Consider the following 23088-nt stretch of genomic DNA (forward strand, 5'->3'; position numbering starts at 1 on the left):
ACGGCCTTCATAGAAGCAACAGGAGATTGTTGCATCCATCTTGAACCCTCAGAACTACAGTGCTATGATGTCACTCACTTCCACAGGCCTTGCAGAGTGTAAACAACAACAACCCAGCTTTGTTGTGTATGTAACCATAGGGATTTGTGATGTCACCTAGAACCTTCACAGCAGCGACAGCTTTATGAGGAGCATCAGCACTGCTCTGCCTGAGCAGAACCATCACCGCCATAGGTTGTCAAATAACCCGGATTTAACCCACACAGGTAAGTCCAATGGGGTGCAGGCATGTCCTCTATGCTTACAGCTTCCCGTGGGTGTTGGTTTGATACCGTTTGGGGACAGCCAAGGAGGCATCTGCAGGCAACAAAGGTAGGTGTGTGCTTGTGTGTGTGTTTCCTATGCAGATCCTAAGCCCAGTGTCACATGCAAGTAGGAGGAGTAAGAAGGGTTCCTGGCAAATCCGGGTTATGGATTGCATTTAAAAAGGCCCCGTGGGAGTGCAATGGGCCCCTGTCTTGCTGCTTAGCAATAATGGTATGGGTTTAGGTTCTGCTGTGTGTACTGGTGGTTGACTGCCCCCCAGCCCAGAGTGTGCATGGAAAATTGTCTGGCAGCCTCCCTGACAGCAAGCAGTGATAGTGCCCATGAAGGGGACCTTGTTGGGCCCGCCCCTTTCACGGTTATCGCTTCTCGGCCTTTTGGCTAAGATCAAGTGTAGTATCTGCATTTGGTCTGGTCGGAAGGTGTCTGTGGTACCCCGCTTCTCGGCCTTGGGGGATTGTCTCTCCTTACGGAGGGACTTCACCCCCTTGCTGCTATTGGGGAGCGGGCTTAGTCCACGGACAACGGGTTGCGATCCCCCTGTCTCTGGGACCTTGTGTCTCAGAAGGCATTTTCGGTACGTTGAGCGTTACCTGTAGCTTCGGAAGCACCTAGGGTACCCCCGACCTCTGCCTTGGGTAAGGGTTCCGCTTTTATAGCGGGATTCCGAGCCCCTGCTGCTATTGGGGAAGGGGCTTAGTCCCTGGGTGTGGAAGATGCCGTTCTCCTGGGCTTTCCCCTCTGGGGAAATGTCGATGCGAAATACCATCCGCATAGAGGTGTCGGAGAGCCATCGTCAGTTGAAGAACCTCCGCTTCATTGCGGAGGTGATTCTTCTTGACTACTTCCGCCTCAATAGGGAGGACATCCTGTGTCTAAATGACCAGGAAAGCCGTGGCCTGTATACCGTCACCTTCACGGCCACGGCGTGTTGCGATAACATCTATGCAACCTTGTCTGGTGCGGACCAGAGGGACGATCGACTCGACGGTCTTTCGTTCCAGTTCCTCTATGGTGAGGAACATATACCGTTGGTGGTGGCTATGCACAGCCCTCATGTGACCACGGAGGATATAGCCACTTTTCTTCGGCGATACTGCGAAGAGGTGCGATTCGCAAACAAAATCTTGAACTCCGTGCGGTTCTGGAACGGCAAGAGGAAGTTCTGGGTCAAGCTCCGTAAGGATCCCGGTGGTATTGGGGGTCTTTGCCATCCGCCCCCAAATTTTGCCATCGGGAGAGTTCGGGGCTTCCTGTTCTATCCTCAAATGCCTATGTATTGCCGAAATTGCTTGAGGTTTGGCCACACCCAGGAGACCTGCGGCGCGGAGCGTGTGATTCGCTGCAATAGGTGTGGCCAAGAAGGTCACATAGCCTCAAGATGTAGCCATACGATAAGGTGCAACCTCTGCGGAGAGGAAAATCACGATTTTAATTCCTGTCCCCATAAAGCAAAAACTACGATGGGTGGGTCAAGGCTGGGCCCACCCAAAGAGGGGACAGGACAAAAGACGTCCTTTTTTAAGATGCCCAAACCCCAGATGGCAGGTACTGATGGGTCCAGGCCCAAGACCTCTGGTGCTCCATCGGGGGGCCCACCGGTGGTAGTGCTAGGGGGAGGCCATGGGGATTCCACGAAGCCCGGGCGGGTGATCGAGTTTACTGCCCGGGAAATTGAAAGACGTCGATCGACTTCCTACCTGGCTCAAGAGCCCGCCGAAACTTCTGAAGGGGGCTCACCTGTGGCGGGTGGCAGCCGACGGGCCTCGGTGGGGGCAAAAGTGGACCCAAAATTGCAGCATAAGCCAGGTACTGGCTTGGCCCAGGGTCGCCCTGCTCCGGACGAAGAGGCCCCGGTGAAAGCCCGCCGGAAGGGGAGCCAGGTGGCCAGGTCTGAGCCCGGTCCTGTTACTCCGCCTATACAGGACAGGGCCAAGAAGACAAGTGGCGCCAAACCAGGGTTTGCTGCCCCGCCAGCAGTGGACCCGGTGGGTAAAACTGGCCATCGTCGATCGATGGGGAAGTTGGAGCAACAGTCCTCAGCAACGCTTGCTGGGGAACAAGCGATGAAAACTTCCCAAGGAAGCGGCAAAGGTTCCGGAAAAGAGGCCTCACAGGCCCCTGTGCAGCAGTTCCAGTCGTCAAATGATGAAAGAAGACGCAGATCCATCAGCCGGGGGCCAGAGATTACATCGAGTGAGAGCAACACAGAGGATATGGACAGCAGTGTGACATTTAAAAGACAAAGAGAAGAAGAAGAGGAAGACATTCAAAGGAAAGCGGCGTGCCGTAGTTCGGACGAGAGCGAGCTCAGGGTCGGGGCATCATCGATCTCAAGCTCCGACCCTCAGAACATCAAGGAGCTGATGACCCCGCAGGCGGGGGATGACGGTACGCAGCTTATTATTGACTTTGATTCTCCAAGCACGGACTCTCCATAAACTATGCCTATCCCTGTAAAAATTGCCTCACTCAATGTGAGGTCCTTAAAGAGCCCTGATCGCAGGGCTGCTTTATTTTCTTATCTAGAGACATGTGACTTTGACCTTTGCCTGCTACAAGAATGTGGAATCCCTAGTAAAATGGACTATAAAGACTTAAAAGAAGACTGGAAGCTGGGCCCATCCATATGGTCCGGTGCAAATGACTGTCGTTCTGTGGGTGTTGGGCTGCTCTGCCGAGGCCAGTCCTTTTCTATTCATACAGTAACTGAGATTGTGCCTGGCAGAGCTCTTTTAATTCATCTATATTTTAATGGACTTTTAATTCGTGTTTTAAATGTGTATGCCCCTCCTGATAAACAGGAGCGGGCAGAACTATTTGAAATTTTACCACTGTTTTGTGTTGGGTCTTCCCCCCTGCTGGTGGGAGGTGATTTTAACTGCATACGTGATGGGGAACACCGGCAGGGTGGGGATATTAATCGTAAAGACCGCACTTCTTACCTGCTTAAAAATTTTATTGATGATTTTAATTTGAAAGATTGCTGGAAGGATCTCTTGCCGGAGGACCCAGGCGCCACATGGTCCAATGGAAGAGTGAGCTCCAGAATCGATTTTATTTTTTCCTCTAGAGCTTTTAAACCCCTGAAATGCACGCTCGAGCAGAATATCTTCTCTGATCATAAGCTCCTCTTGGTGGGCCTGGAGCTAGAGGGGGAGCAAAAAGCAAAAAGGGGCCTCTGGAGATTAAACACCACACTCCTAGAGGACCCTGAGATAAAAGAGGAGTTTGTGCGGACCTACCAATGCTGGCAATCACAAAGAAAACCCCACGAGCCTATGCTGCACTGGTGGGAGGGCACCAAATCTAAAATCAGATTTTTTTTTATCAAAGCAGGTAAGAAGAAGGCAAAAATGGAAAAACAGTGGTTTTATGTTCTTAACATGCGTTTAAATGTACTTTTTAAATTGAAAGAAGCTGGTATGGATGTAGAAAATGATATTTTAAACCTTAAAACTGAAATAAAACATGCCATAGAAAAGAAAGGGAAACAAATCATTTTTAACTCACATGTGCAGCACCTGGAGGAGGGCGAGAAATGTTCCCGTTTCTTTTTTAAAAAAGTGATGAATAGGAGGGATATCATCCAAAACCTTGAGGGTGAATCCACTCCAAAAGGCATGTTAGATGCAGTTTTTAACTTCTACCAGCTTCTTTTTAATAAGAAAGATCTTAATCCATCCTTTTTAGAACATGTTCTTAATTCCCTTGATTTTAAGCTAGATGTTTTAGACCAGGAGGTTTTATCCCGTGATCTTAACTTAGATGAACTTTTATTTGTTTTTAAAAGTTTTTCTAGTGGGAAGGCCCCTGGGGAAGATGGTTTACCCATCGAATTTTATTTAGCTTTTTGGGATATTTTAAAGGATGATATGGTTTTATTGTATAAAGAAACTTTTATTGTTAATGAACTTCCCCCTTCCTGGAGGAGGGGGATTGTATCATTACTTTTTAAAAAGGGTGAAAAGGATATGCTAAAAAATTGGCGCCCCATCACACTTTTAAATGTCGATTATAAAGTTTTAGCCAAGTTATTAGCTGTCCGTTTTAAACCTTTTATTCATAAATTAATTCACCCAAATCAGGTTTGTGGGGTACCTGGAAGGTCTATAGCTGAATCCCTAAATATTTTAAGAGATGTTTTATGGTATTTTAAGGATAGAAATCAAACTGTAGCAATTTTATCCTTAGACTTTGAAAAAGCCTTTGATAGGGTCTCCCATGAATACCTGTTTTTAGTTCTTAAAAAGATGGCAGTGCCTGAAACGATTTTAAGCCGAATCATGCTTTTATACCGATCCTGTTTTAGTCAAGTCTCTGTTAATGGCTTTTTAACCAGCGGTGTTCCTCTTTTATCAGGTGTCAAACAGGGCTGCCCCCTGTCCCCACTCCTTTTTATTTGCGCAATCGAACCACTGATGGCCCTCCTCAGAAAAGACCGGGTAGTAAGAGGCGTACCGATACCTGGTGGAGGAGGGACCCATCTAAAGGTGTTGGGGTACATGGATGATGTCACCATACTGTGCCCGGACTCTCCATCCATGAGGGGGGCATTGAGGAACACCAGCTATTTCTGCGAGGTCTCTGGTTTTAAGCTAAACACAGATAAATGTGACTGTTTTTATATTGGCTCCTGGGATTCATCCATCACCCCAGGAGTCACAATGCAACAGGATCAAATTAAAGTTTTAGGTATTGTTTTTAACCAGGTCAATGATGGGAGCCCTAACTGGGATTCAGCTATAGCTAAGATGGAGAAGAAGATTTTAATGTGGAATCTTAGAAACCTTACCATGGAGGGGAAGATTTTAATAATAAAGATGGTTTTACTCCCTATTATGCTATACATTGCCATGGTATTTCCTCCATCTATTTTATACATTAAAAAAGTAACTAGAATTGTTTTTTCCTTTTTATGGGGTTCAAAAATGGAGAAATTAAAGCGTGATTTTATGTACAAAAGTAAAGATAATGGCGGGAAAGATGTTCCTAACCTTTTTACTTTCTTTTACATAAAGTATTTCTGTTTCTGTTTTAAAATTATTAAATCCGATGGCATTTTTAGCTGCTTTTTAAGGTACGCTGCGGGCATGGTTTTTAAAAGATGGTTGCGCATCCCTCTGAACGCTCCGGTGCTTCTGTGTCCCCCAAAACATTATGTGGTGTTGGAAAAGACAGTCAGGCTCCTAGGTCTCCAAGATTTGGAGCCTGACATACTGGGGGACCAGAGAAAGGTATCAAAGGTCCTCAGGCGGAGTGAGGTTACCCTGGCAGTGTCCAATTTCACACAGGCAAGATCCAAAAAGGTATGGCGGAACGTGTACGGGAAGTTTCTGGCGAATGTACACAGGGATCTTGCCTGGGCAATCGTCCACCAGTGCCTCCCTACTCGTGAGTTCCAGCACAGGCGAGGACTGGTGGCGAGAGCCAAGTGCCCGAGAGATGGCTGCGGAGTGGACGAAACGGTGCTGCACATATTTTGGAACTGCCCTTTTGCACGGGAGCTTTGGAGGAAGGTAGGCCCACTTTTGAAGTGGGCCTGCGGCCTAAAAGATTTTAATCACGAATGTGTCTTTTACGGTCTTTTTAACTGCCCCAATTTTAAACAGCAGATGATCTGCTGGATGATTATTAATTGTTTTAAAAATGCCATCTGGAAAGTTAGGAACATCTTACTTTTTAAACATGATTTTATTGATGTTAAAAACTGTATAAAGCTGGCCCTGAGTGAGATGTACATCTATTACCTAAGAGACAAGAAACAGTTGGGGGCCAGCGAGGCAGCATCCATGTGGTGTCTGCCTCTATGGAACGAAATAACAGTATAATCAGTTTTTATGACATTTGTATAATGTTTTATCCTGCCATTTTTATTTTTTCTCCTTTTATTACTGGTTTTATTATTTGTATTTTAAAACTTTTGTGAACCTTTTATTATTTTGCATTTTAAATTTTGTATGGTTTCTTATTTATTCAATAAAATTTTGTTGAAACCTTATCTGTTCTTATCAGTTTAATATCTGATACGTCCCCTATCTGGGGACCATATATTAAATGGATTTTTGAGAACGGGGGCCGATTTCGAAGCTTGCTTCCGTCGCCCTATGCATTGACCCGATATGGCAGTATCTTCGGGTACAGTGCACCACCCCCTTACAGGGTTAAAAAGAAAGATTCCTACTTTCATTGCTACCTGCTTGCTGGCTAGCCAGCTAGCCAGCCCTGTGGGCCTTGCTGCTGCTGCAGCCAAAAAACAAAAGGTGGTGCTGCTGCTGCTTCTGCTTCTGCTTGTGTCTGGCCCCTGTTGGAGCGTCCAGGCACAGGACTTCTGCTGCTGCTGACTAAATGGCCTCCTTAATTGGATCATTTGAGTAGCCAGCACACCTGTGCAGGTAGGGCATGACATGATAGGCAGCTGCCTTGATAGCGGGTGGGTGCTGAATGTTCCTAATTGACAAAATAAGATTAATGCTTATGAAGAAATATAAAATCTCATCCCTTCCCCAATATCGCGCCACACCCCTACCCCTTAATTCCCTGGTTGAACTTGATGGACATATGTCTTTTTTCGACCGTACTAACTATGTAACTATGTAACATAACATGGGGGGGGGGGGGGGGGTCTCCTGGCTGTTCACACAGGTGTGTCATTGCTGTACATTGACCATGCATTGCTTCTGTGGTATTGCAAAGGCAAAGACAAATGCTTCCAGCCATCCATTGCACTAATGGATTGGTCATCAGCTGGCTGTCTATGTCCCGCATCAATATAGACCAAAGTACAGAGGGTTAGGCTATGCTATTGTGCACCTACCTGATGCATCAGAAGGTGCGAGGCCCTTGCTAAATTCTGTGCACAGACTTTGAGATCTATGCTTTAGACTGTATCTAAACCTGCTCCAACATGGACTGACATTCTGGCCTACTTTCAGCCGATGCGACTTGTCTGTCGCTGAACAGTCGCTTTTTATGTATTCAGCACCTATGTATAATGTTGTAAAAATGCTCTAGAAGCTAAAGTCGCAGAAATGTCACACATATTTGGCCTGCAACTTTCTGTGCGACAAATTCAGACAGGAAAAATCAGTATAAATCCTTAGAAAATTATCCCCCAGTGTCTCCATCTGCTGGCGGTATTGAATAAGCATTGCTGCACTGATGGGGTATGCATTAGACGAAAAAAAAGAAGAAAAAGAAGAATAATACGCCCAGAAAAGAGGCGAAAGGGAGAAAAACGTAAAAAAACGTGAAAAAAAAGTAAGAGGAAGAGAAGGGAAAAAAAGGTGGAAATGGGTTTAAAAGTGATTTCGGCGGAGAAATATATATATATATATATATATATATATATATATATATGCGCACACACACACATAGATATAAACGTATTCTCCGTTGAGATATTGCAGCCGCTGCTGTGTCCAGGCCCAGGAGCCTTAGCACTGTGCTGGGATGTCACTCAATACCACTGACATCACTAGGTGTAAACAACATCTCTCCTTTGCTGTGTATGTGACTATGGAGCTGTTTGGTGATGTCGTCTATTACGGCCTTCATAGAAGCAACAGGAGATTGTTGCATCCATCTTGAACCCTCAGAACTACAGTGCTATGATGTCACTCACTTCCACAGGCCTTGCAGAGTGTAAACAACAACAACCCAGCTTTGTTGTGTATGTAACCATAGGGATTTGTGATGTCACCTAGAACCTTCACAGCAGCGACAGCTTTATGAGGAGCATCAGCACTGCTCTGCCTGAGCAGAACCATCACCGCCATAGGTTGTCAAATAACCCGGATTTAACCCACACAGGTAAGTCCAATGGGGTGCAGGCATGTCCTCTATGCTTACAGCTTCCCGTGGGTGTTGGTTTGATACCGTTTGGGGACAGCCAAGGAGGCATCTGCAGGCAACAAAGGTAGGTGTGTGCTTGTGTGTGTGTTTCCTATGCAGATCCTAAGCCCAGTGTCACATGCAAGTAGGAGGAGTAAGAAGGGTTCCTGGCAAATCCGGGTTATGGATTGCATTTAAAAAGGCCCCGTGGGAGTGCAATGGGCCCCTGTCTTGCTGCTTAGCAATAATGGTATGGGTTTAGGTTCTGCTGTGTGTACTGGTGGTTGACTGCCCCCCAGCCCAGAGTGTGCATGGAAAATTGTCTGGCAGCCTCCCTGACAGCAAGCAGTGATAGTGCCCATGAAGGGGACCTTGTTGGGCCCGCCCCTTTCACGGTTATCGCTTCTCGGCCTTTTGGCTAAGATCAAGTGTAGTATCTGTTCTTATCAGTTTAATATCTGATACGTCCCCTATCTGGGGACCATATATTAAATGGATTTTTGAGAACGGGGGCCGATTTCGAAGCTTGCTTCTGTCGCCCTATGCATTGACCCGATATGGCAGTATCTTCGGGTACAGTGCACCACCCCCTTACAGGGTTAAAAAGAAAGATTCCTACTTTCATTGCTACCTGCTTGCTGGCTAGCCAGCTAGCCAGCCCTGTGGGCCTTGCTGCTGCTGCAGCCAAAAAACAAAAGGTGGTGCTGCTGCTGCTTCTGCTGCTTCTGCTTCTGCTTGTGTCTGGCCCCTGTTGGAGCGTCCAGGCACAGGACTTCTGCTGCTGCTGACTAAATGGCCTCCTTAATTGGATCATTTGAGTAGCCAGCACACCTGTGCAGGTAGGGCATGACATGATAGGCAGCTGCCTTGATAGCGGGTGGGTGCTGAATGTTCCTAATTGACAAAATAAGATTAATGCTTATGAAGAAATATAAAATCTCATCCCTTCCCCAATATCGCGCCACACCCCTACCCCTTAATTCCCTGGTTGAACTTGATGGACATATGTCTTTTTTCGACCGTACTAACTATGTAACTATGTAACATAACATGGGGGGGGGGGGGTCTCCTGGCTGTTCACACAGGTGTGTCATTGCTGTACATTGACCATGCATTGCTTCTGTGGTATTGCAAAGGCAAAGACAAATGCTTCCAGCCATCCATTGCACTAATGGATTGGTCATCAGCTGGCTGTCTATGTCCCGCATCAATATAGACCAAAGTACAGAGGGTTAGGCTATGCTATTGTGCACCTACCTGATGCATCAGAAGGTGCGAGGCCCTTGCTAAATTCTGTGCACAGACTTTGAGATCTATGCTTTAGACTGTATCTAAACCTGCTCCAACATGGACTGACATTCTGGCCTACTTTCAGCCGATGCAACTTGTCTGTCGCTGAACAGTCGCTTTTTATGTATTCAGCACCTATGTATAATGTTGTAAAAATGCTCTAGAAGCTAAAGTCGCAGAAATGTCACACATATTTGGCCTGCAACTTTCTGTGCGACAAATTCAGACAGGAAAAATCAGTATAAATCCTTAGAAAATTATCCCCCAGTGTCTCCATCTGCTGGCGGTATTGAATAAGCATTGCTGCACTGATGGGGTATGCATTAGACGAAAAAAAGAAGAAAAAGAAGAATAATACGCCCAGAAAAGAGGCGAAAAGGAGAAAAACGTAAAAAAACGTGAAAAAAAAGTAAGAGGAAGAGAAGGGAAAAAAAGGTGGAAATGGGTTTAAAAGTGATTTCGGCGGAGAATATATATATATATATATATATATATATATATATATATATATGCGCACACACACACATAGATATAAACGTATTCTCCGTTGAGATATTGCAGCCGCTGCTGTGTCCAGGCCCAGGAGCCTTAGCACTGTGCTGTGATGTCACTCAATACCACTGACATCACTAGGTGTAAACAACATCTCTCCTTTGCTGTGTATGTGACTATGGAGCTGTTTGGTGATGTCGTCTATTACGGCCTTCATAGAAGCAACAGGAGATTGTTGCATCCATCTTGAACCCTCAGAACTACAGTGCTATGATGTCACTCACTTCCACAGGCCTTGCAGAGTGTAAACAACAACAACCCAGCTTTGTTGTGTATGTAACCATAGGGATTTGTGATGTCACCTAGAACCTTCACAGCAGCGACAGCTTTATGAGGAGCATCAGCACTGCTCTGCCTGAGCAGAACCATCACCGCCATAGGTTGTCAAATAACCCGGATTTAACCCACACAGGTAAGTCCAATGGGGTGCAGGCATGTCCTCTATGCTTACAGCTTCCCGTGGGTGTTGGTTTGATACCGTTTGGGGACAGCCAAGGAGGCATCTGCAGGCAACAAAGGTAGGTGTGTGCTTGTGTGTGTGTTTCCTATGCAGATCCTAAGCCCAGTGTCACATGCAAGTAGGAGGAGTAAGAAGGGTTCCTGGCAAATCCGGGTTATGGATTGCATTTAAAAAGGCCCCGTGGGAGTGCAATGGGCCCCTGTCTTGCTGCTTAGCAATAATGGTATGGGTTTAGGTTCTGCTGTGTGTACTGGTGGTTGACTGCCCCCCAGCCCAGAGTGTGCATGGAAAATTGTCTGGCAGCCTCCCTGACAGCAAGCAGTGATAGTGCCCATGAAGGGGACCTTGTTGGGCCCGCCCCTTTCACGGTTATCGCTTCTCGGCCTTTTGGCTAAGATCAAGTGTAGTATCTGTTCTTATCAGTTTAATATCTGATACGTCCCCTATCTGGGGACCATATATTAAATGGATTTTTGAGAACGGGGGCCGATTTCGAAGCTTGCTTCCGTCGCCCTATGCATTGACCCGATATGGCAGTATCTTCGGGTACAGTGCACCACCCCCTTACAGGGTTAAAAAGAAAGATTCCTACTTTCATTGCTACCTGCTTGCTGGCTAGCCAGCTAGCCAGCCCTGTGGGCCTTGCTGCTGCTGCAGCCAAAAAACAAAAGGTGGTGCTGCTGCTGCTTCTGCTGCTTCTGCTTCTGCTTGTGTCTGGCCCCTGTTGGAGCATCCAGGCACAGGACTTCTGCTGCTGCTGACTAAATGGCCTCCTTAATTGGATCATTTGAGTAGCCAGCACACCTGTGCAGGTAGGGCATGACATGATAGGCAGCTGCCTTGATAGCGGGTGGGTGCTGAATGTTCCTAATTGACAAAATAAGATTAATGCTTATGAAGAAATATAAAATCTCATCCCTTCCCCAATATCGCGCCACACCCCTACCCCTTAATTCCCTGGTTGAACTTGATGGACATATGTCTTTTTTCGACCGTACTAACTATGTAACTATGTAACATAACATGGGGGGGGGGGGGGGGGTCTCCTGGCTGTTCACACAGGTGTGTCATTGCTGTACATTGACCATGCATTGCTTCTGTGGTATTGCAAAGGCAAAGACAAATGCTTCCAGCCATCCATTGCACTAATGGATTGGTCATCAGCTGGCTGTCTATGTCCCGCATCAATATAGACCAAAGTACAGAGGGTTAGGCTATGCTATTGTGCACCTACCTGATGCATCAGAAGGTGCGAGGCCCTTGCTAAATTCTGTGCACAGACTTTGAGATCTATGCTTTAGACTGTATCTAAACCTGCTCCAACATGGACTGACATTCTGGCCTACTTTCAGCCGATGCGACTTGTCTGTCGCTGAACAGTCGCTTTTTATGTATTCAGCACCTATGTATAATGTTGTAAAAATGCTCTAGAAGCTAAAGTCGCAGAAATGTCACACATATTTGGCCTGCAACTTTCTGTGCGACAAATTCAGACAGGAAAAATCAGTATAAATCCTTAGAAAATTATCCCCCAGTGTCTCCATCTGCTGGCGGTATTGAATAAGCATTGCTGCACTGATGGGGTATGCATTAGACGAAAAAAAAAGAAGAAAAAGAAGAATAATACGCCCAGAAAAGAGGCGAAAAGGAGAAAAACGTAAAAAAACGTGAAAAAAAAGTAAGAGGAAGAGAAGGGAAAAAAAGGTGGAAATGGGTTTAAAAGTGATTTCGGCGGAGAAATATATATATATATATATATATATATATATATATATATATATGCGCACACACACACATAGATATAAACGTATTCTCCGTTGAGATATTGCAGCCGCTGCTGTGTCCAGGCCCAGGAGCCTTAGCACTGTGCTGTGATGTCACTCAATACCACTGACATCACTAGGTGTAAACAACATCTCTCCTTTGCTGTGTATGTGACTATGGAGCTGTTTGGTGATGTCGTCTATTACGGCCTTCATAGAAGCAACAGGAGATTGTTGCATCCATCTTGAACCCTCAGAACTACAGTGCTATGATGTCACTCACTTCCACAGGCCTTGCAGAGTGTAAACAACAACAACCCAGCTTTGTTGTGTATGTAACCATAGGGATTTGTGATGTCACCTAGAACCTTCACAGCAGCGACAGCTTTATGAGGAGCATCAGCACTGCTCTGCCTGAGCAGAACCATCACCGCCATAGGTTGTCAAATAACCCGGATTTAACCCACACAGGTAAGTCCAATGGGGTGCAGGCATGTCCTCTATGCTTACAGCTTCCCGTGGGTGTTGGTTTGATACCGTTTGGGGACAGCCAAGGAGGCATCTGCAGGCAACAAAGGTAGGTGTGTGCTTGTGTGTGTGTTTCCTATGCAGATCCTAAGCCCAGTGTCACATGCAAGTAGGAGGAGTAAGAAGGGTTCCTGGCAAATCCGGGTTATGGATTGCATTTAAAAAGGCCCCGTGGGAGTGCAATGGGCCCCTGTCTTGCTGCTTAGCAATAATGGTATGGGTTTAGGTTCTGCTGTGTGTACTGGTGGTTGACTGCCCCCCAGCCCAGAGTGTGCATGGAAAATTGTCTGGCAGCCTCCCTGACAGCAAGCAGTGATAGTGCCCATGAAGGGGACCTTGTTGGGCCCGCCCCTTTCACGGTTATCGCTTCTCGGCCTTTTGGCTAAGATCAAGTGTAGTATCTGTTCTTATCAGTTTTTCATGCCGGTGGACAGTAACACCGATATGGGGCTGGTGGGGATGGGTGCTGCATGGAGGATGCAGGTGTACCAGGGCTTTCCGGGGCTGGTTCTGAGGAATCAGCTCGACGGCTGCCCCGATGTGACCTGTTCCCTCCGGGTCTCGCCATGAGGCTGAGAGGGTCTAGAGCCGAGGTACTTTTGTGCCTCGGGGAGTGGTGACCCCGAGGTGCCGAAACTCACTGGGAGAATAGACTCACTGAGTTGAAGCACGGGCACCATAATCTCTTCACCTTGTGGCACTCACCTCTTGATTCCCGGCCTTCTGGCTAGGATCAGAGAAATTTTTATAGATCCGGCCGGATGTCCGGGCAGTATATCTGCACACATTCACTTATTTATTTCTTTTTTGTCTCACTGTGTCACTTTTTGCGTGTTGTGTGTTCACAGGATTTGTCAGGATGCGGTAGCCCTTCTGGGTGTCCCTCCTGGCGGTCTAGGGGAGGTGTGTGTGGCCATTAGGTTCCGCACCTCCCTGCAAACACCCCGGGTACTCCTGCTTTGGCAGGGTACCTACCGTAATCGGCTCTGCGGGCAGATACCTTGGCTAACGCCAAGGGGGATGCCGGGAGCATTTGTGGTCCCCTAGTAGCTTCGGCGAAAAGGGACATCGAACCTGGAACCTCGCAGGTACCTTTTGGTCCGGAGGCGAAGGGTAAGGTTTGTTGGGGGGCCTCTCTCCTATCGGAGAAGGGCTTGCGATAGACCGCATCCTTTGTGCACGTTTTTTTAGTGTAACACGTTTGCACTTTTTCTTGCACTTTGGGTGAATCGAAAGCACGTTCCTCGGCTTTAGATAAAAAAAAAAAAAAATCTGTTCTTATCAGTTTAATATCTGATACGTCCCCTATCTGGGGACCATATATTAAATGGATTTTTGAGAACGGGGGCCGATTTCGAAGCTTGCTTCCGTCGCCCTATGCATTGACCCGATATGGCAGTATCTTCGGGTACAGTGCACCACCCCCTTACAGGGTTAAAAAGAAAGATTCCTACTTTCATTGCTACCTGCTTGCTGGCTAGCCAGCTAGCCAGCCCTGTGGGCCTTGCTGCTGCTGCAGCCAAAAAACAAAAGGTGGTGCTGCTGCTGCTTCTGCTGCTTCTGCTTCTGCTTGTGTCTGGCCCCTGTTGGAGCGTCCAGGCACAGGACTTCTGCTGCTGCTGACTAAATGGCCTCCTTAATTGGATCATTTGAGTAGCCAGCACACCTGTGCAGGTAGGGCATGACATGATAGGCAGCTGCCTTGATAGCGGGTGGGTGCTGAATGTTCCTAATTGACAAAATAAGATTAATGCTTATGAAGAAATATAAAATCTCATCCCTTCCCCAATATCGCGCCACACCCCTACCCCTTAATTCCCTGGTTGAACTTGATGGACATATGTCTTTTTTCGACCGTACTAACTATGTAACTATGTAACATAACATGGGGGGGGGGGGGGGGGTCTCCTGGCTGTTCACACAGGTGTGTCATTGCTGTACATTGACCATGCATTGCTTCTGTGGTATTGCAAAGGCAAAGACAAATGCTTCCAGCCATCCATTGCACTAATGGATTGGTCATCAGCTGGCTGTCTATGTCCCGCATCAATATAGACCAAAGTACAGAGGGTTAGGCTATGCTATTGTGCACCTACCTGATGCATCAGAAGGTGCGAGGCCCTTGCTAAATTCTGTGCACAGACTTTGAGATCTATGCTTTAGACTGTATCTAAACCTGCTCCAACATGGACTGACATTCTGGCCTACTTTCAGCCGATGCGACTTGTCTGTCGCTGAACAGTCGCTTTTTATGTATTCAGCACCTATGTATAATGTTGTAAAAATGCTCTAGAAGCTAAAGTCGCAGAAATGTCACACATATTTGTCCTGCAACTTTCTGTGCGACAAATTCAGACAGGAAAAATCAGTATAAATCCTTAGAAAATGATCCCCCAGTGTCTCCATCTGCTGGCGGTATTGAATAAGCATTGCTGCACTGATGGGGTATGCATTAGACGAAAAAAAAGAAGAAAAAGAAGAATAATACGCCCAGAAAAGAGGCGAAAAGGAGAAAAACGTAAAAAAACGTGAAAAAAAAGTAAGAGGAAGAGAAGGGAAAAAAAGGTGGAAATGGGTTTAAAAGTGATTTCGGCGGAGAAATATATATATATATATATATATATATATATATATATATATATATATGCGCACACACACACATAGATATAAACGTATTCTCCGTTGAGATATTGCAGCCGCTGCTGTGTCCAGGCCCAGGAGCCTTAGCACTGTGCTGTGATGTCACTCAATACCACTGACATCACTAGGTGTAAACAACATCTCTCCTTTGCTGTGTATGTGACTATGGAGCTGTTTGGTGATGTCGTCTATTACGGCCTTCATAGAAGCAACAGGAGATTGTTGCATCCATCTTGAACCCTCAGAACTACAGTGCTATGATGTCACTCACTTCCACAGGCCTTGCAGAGTGTAAACAACAACAACCCAGCTTTGTTGTGTATGTAACCATAGGGATTTGTGATGTCACCTAGAACCTTCACAGCAGCGACAGCTTTATGAGGAGCATCAGCACTGCTCTGCCTGAGCAGAACCATCACCGCCATAGGTTGTCAAATAACCCGGATTTAACCCACACAGGTAAGTCAATGGGGTGCAGGCATGTCCTCTATGCTTACAGCTTCCCGTGGGTGTTGGTTTGATACCGTTTGGGGACAGCCAAGGAGGCATCTGCAGGCAACAAAGGTAGGTGTGTGCTTGTGTGTGTGTTTCCTATGCAGATCCTAAGCCCAGTGTCACATGCAAGTAGGAGGAGTAAGAAGGGTTCCTGGCAAATCCGGGTTATGGATTGCATTTAAAAAGGCCCCGTGGGAGTGCAATGGGCCCCTGTCTTGCTGCTTAGCAATAATGGTATGGGTTTAGGTTCTGCTGTGTGTACTGGTGGTTGACTGCCCCCCAGCCCAGAGTGTGCATGGAAAATTGTCTGGCAGCCTCCCTGACAGCAAGCAGTGATAGTGCCCATGAAGGGGACCTTGTTGGGCCCGCCCCTTTCACGGTTATCGCTTCTCGGCCTTTTGGCTAAGATCAAGTGTAGTATCTGTTCTTATCAGTTTAATATCTGATACGTCCCCTATCTGGGGACCATATATTAAATGGATTTTTGAGAACGGGGGCCGATTTCGAAGCTTGCTTCCGTCGCCCTATGCATTGACCCGATATGGCAGTATCTTCGGGTACAGTGCACCACCCCCTTACAGGGTTAAAAAGAAAGATTCCTACTTTCATTGCTACCTGCTTGCTGGCTAGCCAGCTAGCCAGCCCTGTGGGCCTTGCTGCTGCTGCAGCCAAAAAACAAAAGGTGGTGCTGCTGCTGCTTCTGCTGCTTCTGCTTCTGCTTGTGTCTGGCCCCTGTTGGAGCGTCCAGGCACAGGACTTCTGCTGCTGCTGACTAAATGGCCTCCTTAATTGGATCATTTGAGTAGCCAGCACACCTGTGCAGGTAGGGCATGACATGATAGGCAGCTGCCTTGATAGCGGGTGGGTGCTGAATGTTCCTAATTGACAAAATAAGATTAATGCTTATGAAGAAATATAAAATCTCATCCCTTCCCCAATATCGCGCCACACCCCTACCCCTTAATTCCCTGGTTGAACTTGATGGACATATGTCTTTTTTCGACCGTACTAACTATGTAACTATGTAACATAACATGGGGGGGGGGGGGGGTCTCCTGGCTGTTCACACAGGTGTGTCATTGCTGTACATTGACCATGCATTGCTTCTGTGGTATTGCAAAGGCAAAGACAAATGCTTCCAGCCATCCATTGCACTAATGGATTGGTCATCAGCTGGCTGTCTATGTCCCGCATCAATATAGACCAAAGTACAGAGGGTTAGGCTATGCTATTGTGCACCTACCTGATGCATCAGAAGGTGCGAGGCCCTTGCTAAATTCTGTGCACAGACTTTGAGATCTATGCTTTAGACTGTATCTAAACCTGCTCCAACATGGACTGACATTCTGGCCTACTTTCAGCCGATGCGACTTGTCTGTCGCTGAACAGTCGCTTTTTATGTATTCAGCACCTATGTATAATGTTGTAAAAATGCTCTAGAAGCTAAAGTCGCAGAAATGTCACACATATTTGGCCTGCAACTTTCTGTGCGACAAATTCAGACAGGAAAAATCAGTATAAATCCTTAGAAAATTATCCCCCAGTGTCTCCATCTGCTGGCGGTATTGAATAAGCATTGCTGCACTGATGGGGTATGCATTAGACGAAAAAAAAGAAGAAAAAGAAGAATAATACGCCCAGAAAAGAGGCGAAAAGGAGAAAAACGTAAAAAAACGTGAAAAAAAAGTAAGAGGAAGAGAAGGGAAAAAAAGGTGGAAATGGGTTTAAAAGTGATTTCGGCGGAGAAATATATATATATATATATATATATATATATATATATATATATATGCGCACACACACACATAGATATAAACGTATTCTCCGTTGAGATATTGCAGCCGCTGCTGTGTCCAGGCCCAGGAGCCTTAGCACTGTGCTGTGATGTCACTCAATACCACTGACATCACTAGGTGTAAACAACATCTCTCCTTTGCTGTGTATGTGACTATGGAGCTGTTTGGTGATGTCGTCTATTACGGCCTTCATAGAAGCAACAGGAGATTGTTGCATCCATCTTGAACCCTCAGAACTACAGTGCTATGATGTCACTCACTTCCACAGGCCTTGCAGAGTGTAAACAACAACAACCCAGCTTTGTTGTGTATGTAACCATAGGGATTTGTGATGTCACCTAGAACCTTCACAGCAGCGACAGCTTTATGAGGAGCATCAGCACTGCTCTGCCTGAGCAGAACCATCACCGCCATAGGTTGTCAAATAACCCGGATTTAACCCACACAGGTAAGTCCAATGGGGTGCAGGCATGTCCTCTATGCTTACAGCTTCCCGTGGGTGTTGGTTTGATACCGTTTGGGGACAGCCAAGGAGGCATCTGCAGGCAACAAAGGTAGGTGTGTGCTTGTGTGTGTGTTTCCTATGCAGATCCTAAGCCCAGTGTCACATGCAAGTAGGAGGAGTAAGAAGGGTTCCTGGCAAATCCGGGTTATGGATTGCATTTAAAAAGGCCCCGTGGGAGTGCAATGGGCCCCTGTCTTGCTGCTTAGCAATAATGGTATGGGTTTAGGTTCTGCTGTGTGTACTGGTGGTTGACTGCCCCCCAGCCCAGAGTGTGCATGGAAAATTGTCTGGCAGCCTCCCTGACAGCAAGCAGTGATAGTGCCCATGAAGGGGACCTTGTTGGGCCCGCCCCTTTCACGGTTATCGCTTCTCGGCCTTTTGGCTAAGATCAAGTGTAGTATCTGTTCTTATCAGTTTAATATCTGATACGTCCCCTATCTGGGGACCATATATTAAATGGATTTTTGAGAACGGGGGCCGATTTCGAAGCTTGCTTCCGTCGCCCTATGCATTGACCCGATATGGCAGTATCTTCGGGTACAGTGCACCACCCCCTTACAGGGTTAAAAAGAAAGATTCCTACTTTCATTGCTACCTGCTTGCTGGCTAGCCAGCTAGCCAGCCCTGTGGGCCTTGCTGCTGCTGCAGCCAAAAAACAAAAGGTGGTGCTGCTGCTGCTTCTGCTGCTTCTGCTTCTGCTTGTGTCTGGCCCCTGTTGGAGCGTCCAGGCACAGGACTTCTGCTGCTGCTGACTAAATGGCCTCCTTAATTGGATCATTTGAGTAGCCAGCACACCTGTGCAGGTAGGGCATGACATGATAGGCAGCTGCCTTGATAGCGGGTGGGTGCTGAATGTTCCTAATTGACAAAATAAGATTAATGCTTATGAAGAAATATAAAATCTCATCCCTTCCCCAATATCGCGCCACACCCCTACCCCTTAATTCCCTGGTTGAACTTGATGGACATATGTCTTTTTTCGACCGTACTAACTATGTAACTATGTAACATAACATGGGGGGGGGGGGGGGGGGTCTCCTGGCTGTTCACACAGGTGTGTCATTGCTGTACATTGACCATGCATTGCTTCTGTGGTATTGCAAAGGCAAAGACAAATGCTTCCAGCCATCCATTGCACTAATGGATTGGTCATCAGCTGGCTGTCTATGTCCCGCATCAATATAGACCAAAGTACAGAGGGTTAGGCTATGCTATTGTGCACCTACCTGATGCATCAGAAGGTGCGAGGCCCTTGCTAAATTCTGTGCACAGACTTTGAGATCTATGCTTTAGACTGTATCTAAACCTGCTCCAACATGGACTGACATTCTGGCCTACTTTCAGCCGATGCGACTTGTCTGTCGCTGAACAGTCGCTTTTTATGTATTCAGCACCTATGTATAATGTTGTAAAAATGCTCTAGAAGCTAAATTCGCAGAAATGTCACACATATTTGGCCTGCAACTTTCTGTGCGACAAATTCAGACAGGAAAAATCAGTATAAATCCTTAGAAAATTATCCCCCAGTGTCTCCATCTGCTGGCGGTATTGAATAAGCATTGCTGCACTGATGGGGTATGCATTAGACGAAAAAAAAGAAGAAAAAGAAGAATAATACGCCCAGAAAAGAGGCGAAAAGGAGAAAAACGTAAAAAAACGTGAAAAAAAAGTAAGAGGAAGAGAAGGGAAAAAAAGGTGGAAATGGGTTTAAAAGTGATTTCGGCGGAGAAATATATATATATATATATATATATATATATATATATATATATGCGCACACACACACATAGATATAAACGTATTCTCCGTTGAGATATTGCAGCCGCTGCTGTGTCCAGGCCCAGGAGCCTTAGCACTGTGCTGTGATGTCACTCAATACCACTGACATCACTAGGTGTAAACAACATCTCTCCTTTGCTGTGTATGTGACTATGGAGCTGTTTGGTGATGTCGTCTATTACGGCCTTCATAGAAGCAACAGGAGATTGTTGCATCCATCTTGAACCCTCAGAACTACAGTGCTATGATGTCACTCACTTCCACAGGCCTTGCAGAGTGTAAACAACAACAACCCAGCTTTGTTGTGTATGTAACCATAGGGATTTGTGATGTCACCTAGAACCTTCACAGCAGCGACAGCTTTATGAGGAGCATCAGCACTGCTCTGCCTGAGCAGAACCATCACCGCCATAGGTTGTCAAATAACCCGGATTTAACCCACACAGGTAAGTCCAATGGGGTGCAGGCATGTCCTCTATGCTTACAGCTTCCCGTGGGTGTTGGTTTGATACCGTTTGGGGACAGCCAAGGAGGCATCTGCAGGCAACAAAGGTAGGTGTGTGCTTGTGTGTGTGTTTCCTATGCAGATCCTAAGCCCAGTGTCACATGCAAGTAGGAGGAGTAAGAAGGGTTCCTGGCAAATCCGGGTTATGGATTGCATTTAAAAAGGCCCCGTGGGAGTGCAATGGGCCCCTGTCTTGCTGCTTAGCAATAATGGTATGGGTTTAGGTTCTGCTGTGTGTACTGGTGGTTGACTGCCCCCCAGCCCAGAGTGTGCATGGAAAATTGTCTGGCAGCCTCCCTGACAGCAAGCAGTGATAGTGCCCATGAAGGGGACCTTGTTGGGCCCGCCCCTTTCACGGTTATCGCTTCTCGGCCTTTTGGCTAAGATCAAGTGTAGTATCTGTTCTTATCAGTTTAATATCTGATACGTCCCCTATCTGGGGACCATATATTAAATGGATTTTTGAGAACGGGGGCCGATTTCGAAGCTTGCTTCCGTCGCCCTATGCATTGACCCGATATGGCAGTATCTTCGGGTACAGTGCACCACCCCCTTACAGGGTTAAAAAGAAAGATTCCTACTTTCATTGCTACCTGCTTGCTGGCTAGCCAGCTAGCCAGCCCTGTGGGCCTTGCTGCTGCTGCAGCCAAAAAACAAAAGGTCACCACCACCTGCTGCTTCTGCTTCTGCTTGTGTCTGGCCCCTGTTGGAGCGTCCAGGCACAGGACTTCTGCTGCTGCTGACTAAATGGCCTCCTTAATTGGATCATTTGAGTAGCCAGCACACCTGTGCAGGTAGGGCATGACATGATAGGCAGCTGCCTTGATAGCGGGTGGGTGCTGAATGTTCCTAATTGACAAAATAAGATTAATGCTTATGAAGAAATATAAAATCTCATCCCTTCCCCAATATCGCGCCACACCCCTACCCCTTAATTCCCTGGTTGAACTTGATGGACATATGTCTTTTTTCGACCGTACTAACTATGTAACTATGTAACATAACATGGGGGGGGGGGGGGGGGTCTCCTGGCTGTTCACACAGGTGTGTCATTGCTGTACATTGACCATGCATTGCTTCTGTGGTATTGCAAAGGCAAAGACAAATGCTTCCAGCCATCCATTGCACTAATGGATTGGTCATCAGCTGGCTGTCTATGTCCCGCATCAATATAGACCAAAGTACAGAGGGTTAGGCTATGCTATTGTGCACCTACCTGATGCATCAGAAGGTGCGAGGCCCTTGCTAAATTCTGTGCACAGACTTTGAGATCTATGCTTTAGACTGTATCTAAACCTGCTCCAACATGGACTGACATTCTGGCCTACTTTCAGCCGATGCGACTTGTCTGTCGCTGAACAGTCGCTTTTTATGTATTCAGCACCTATGTATAATGTTGTAAAAATGCTCTAGAAGCTAAAGTCGCAGAAATGTCACACATATTTGGCCTGCAACTTTCTGTGCGACAAATTCAGACAGGAAAAATCAGTATAAATCCTTAGAAAATTATCCCCCAGTGTCTCCATCTGCTGGCGGTATTGAATAAGCATTGCTGCACTGATGGGGTATGCATTAGACGAAAAAAAAGAAGAAAAAGAAGAATAATACGCCCAGAAAAGAGGCGAAAAGGAGAAAAACGTAAAAAAACGTGAAAAAAAAGTAAGAGGAAGAGAAGGGAAAAAAAGGTGGAAATGGGTTTAAAAGTGATTTCGGCGGAGAAATATATATATATATATATATATATATATATATATATATATATATATGCGCACACACACACATAGATATAAACGTATTCTCCGTTGAGATATTGCAGCCGCTGCTGTGTCCAGGCCCAGGAGCCTTAGCACTGTGCTGTGATGTCACTCAATACCACTGACATCACTAGGTGTAAACAACATCTCTCCTTTGCTGTGTATGTGACTATGGAGCTGTTTGGTGATGTCGTCTATTACGGCCTTCATAGAAGCAACAGGAGATTGTTGCATCCATCTTGAACCCTCAGAACTACAGTGCTATGATGTCACTCACTTCCACAGGCCTTGCAGAGTGTAAACAACAACAACCCAGCTTTGTTGTGTATGTAACCATAGGGATTTGTGATGTCACCTAGAACCTTCACAGCAGCGACAGCTTTATGAGGAGCATCAGCACTGCTCTGCCTGAGCAGAACCATCACCGCCATAGGTTGTCAAATAACCCGGATTTAACCCACACAGGTAAGTCCAATGGGGTGCAGGCATGTCCTCTATGCTTACAGCTTCCCGTGGGTGTTGGTTTGATACCGTTTGGGGACAGCCAAGGAGGCATCTGCAGGCAACAAAGGTAGGTGTGTGCTTGTGTGTGTGTTTCCTATGCAGATCCTAAGCCCAGTGTCACATGCAAGTAGGAGGAGTAAGAAGGGTTCCTGGCAAATCCGGGTTATGGATTGCATTTAAAAAGGCCCCGTGGGAGTGCAATGGGCCCCTGTCTTGCTGCTTAGCAATAATGGTATGGGTTTAGGTTCTGCTGTGTGTACTGGTGGTTGACTGCCCCCCAGCCCAGAGTGTGCATGGAAAATTGTCTGGCAGCCTCCCTGACAGCAAGCAGTGATAGTGCCCATGAAGGGGACCTTGTTG

General features: G+C 46.5%; 7 non-coding genes and 2 pseudogenes across 7 annotated transcripts; all 9 read left to right on the forward strand.

Annotated features, from left to right (window-relative positions):
- The first annotated feature begins 685 nt into the window (after positions 1-685).
- Positions 686-903, forward strand: LOC130314536 (U2 spliceosomal RNA; annotated as a pseudogene).
- A 5389-nt stretch (positions 904-6292) lies between these two features.
- LOC130314530 (U2 spliceosomal RNA) lies at positions 6293-6478 on the forward strand. The gene has a single exon (XR_008862200.1). It is a non-coding gene; the product is annotated as a U2 spliceosomal RNA (small nuclear RNA).
- A 2077-nt stretch (positions 6479-8555) lies between these two features.
- LOC130314508 (U2 spliceosomal RNA) lies at positions 8556-8746 on the forward strand. Its single transcript, XR_008862180.1, has one exon. It is a non-coding gene; the product is annotated as a U2 spliceosomal RNA (small nuclear RNA).
- A 2084-nt stretch (positions 8747-10830) lies between these two features.
- On the forward strand, positions 10831-11021 carry LOC130314513 (U2 spliceosomal RNA). Its single transcript, XR_008862185.1, has one exon. It is a non-coding gene; the product is annotated as a U2 spliceosomal RNA (small nuclear RNA).
- Positions 11022-13112: 2091 nt separating this feature from the next.
- LOC130314534 (U2 spliceosomal RNA) lies at positions 13113-13300 on the forward strand. Its single transcript, XR_008862203.1, has one exon. It is a non-coding gene; the product is annotated as a U2 spliceosomal RNA (small nuclear RNA).
- A 693-nt stretch (positions 13301-13993) lies between these two features.
- LOC130314531 (U2 spliceosomal RNA) lies at positions 13994-14174 on the forward strand (annotated as a pseudogene).
- Positions 14175-16267: 2093 nt separating this feature from the next.
- LOC130314514 (U2 spliceosomal RNA) lies at positions 16268-16458 on the forward strand. The gene has a single exon (XR_008862186.1). It is a non-coding gene; the product is annotated as a U2 spliceosomal RNA (small nuclear RNA).
- A 2090-nt stretch (positions 16459-18548) lies between these two features.
- On the forward strand, positions 18549-18739 carry LOC130314515 (U2 spliceosomal RNA). The gene has a single exon (XR_008862187.1). It is a non-coding gene; the product is annotated as a U2 spliceosomal RNA (small nuclear RNA).
- A 2091-nt stretch (positions 18740-20830) lies between these two features.
- LOC130314516 (U2 spliceosomal RNA) lies at positions 20831-21021 on the forward strand. Its single transcript, XR_008862188.1, has one exon. It is a non-coding gene; the product is annotated as a U2 spliceosomal RNA (small nuclear RNA).
- Positions 21022-23088: the final 2067 nt, after the last annotated feature.

Source organism: Hyla sarda, unplaced genomic scaffold (assembly GCF_029499605.1).
Source record: "Hyla sarda isolate aHylSar1 unplaced genomic scaffold, aHylSar1.hap1 scaffold_1829, whole genome shotgun sequence".
NCBI lineage: Eukaryota > Metazoa > Chordata > Amphibia > Anura > Hylidae > Hyla > Hyla sarda.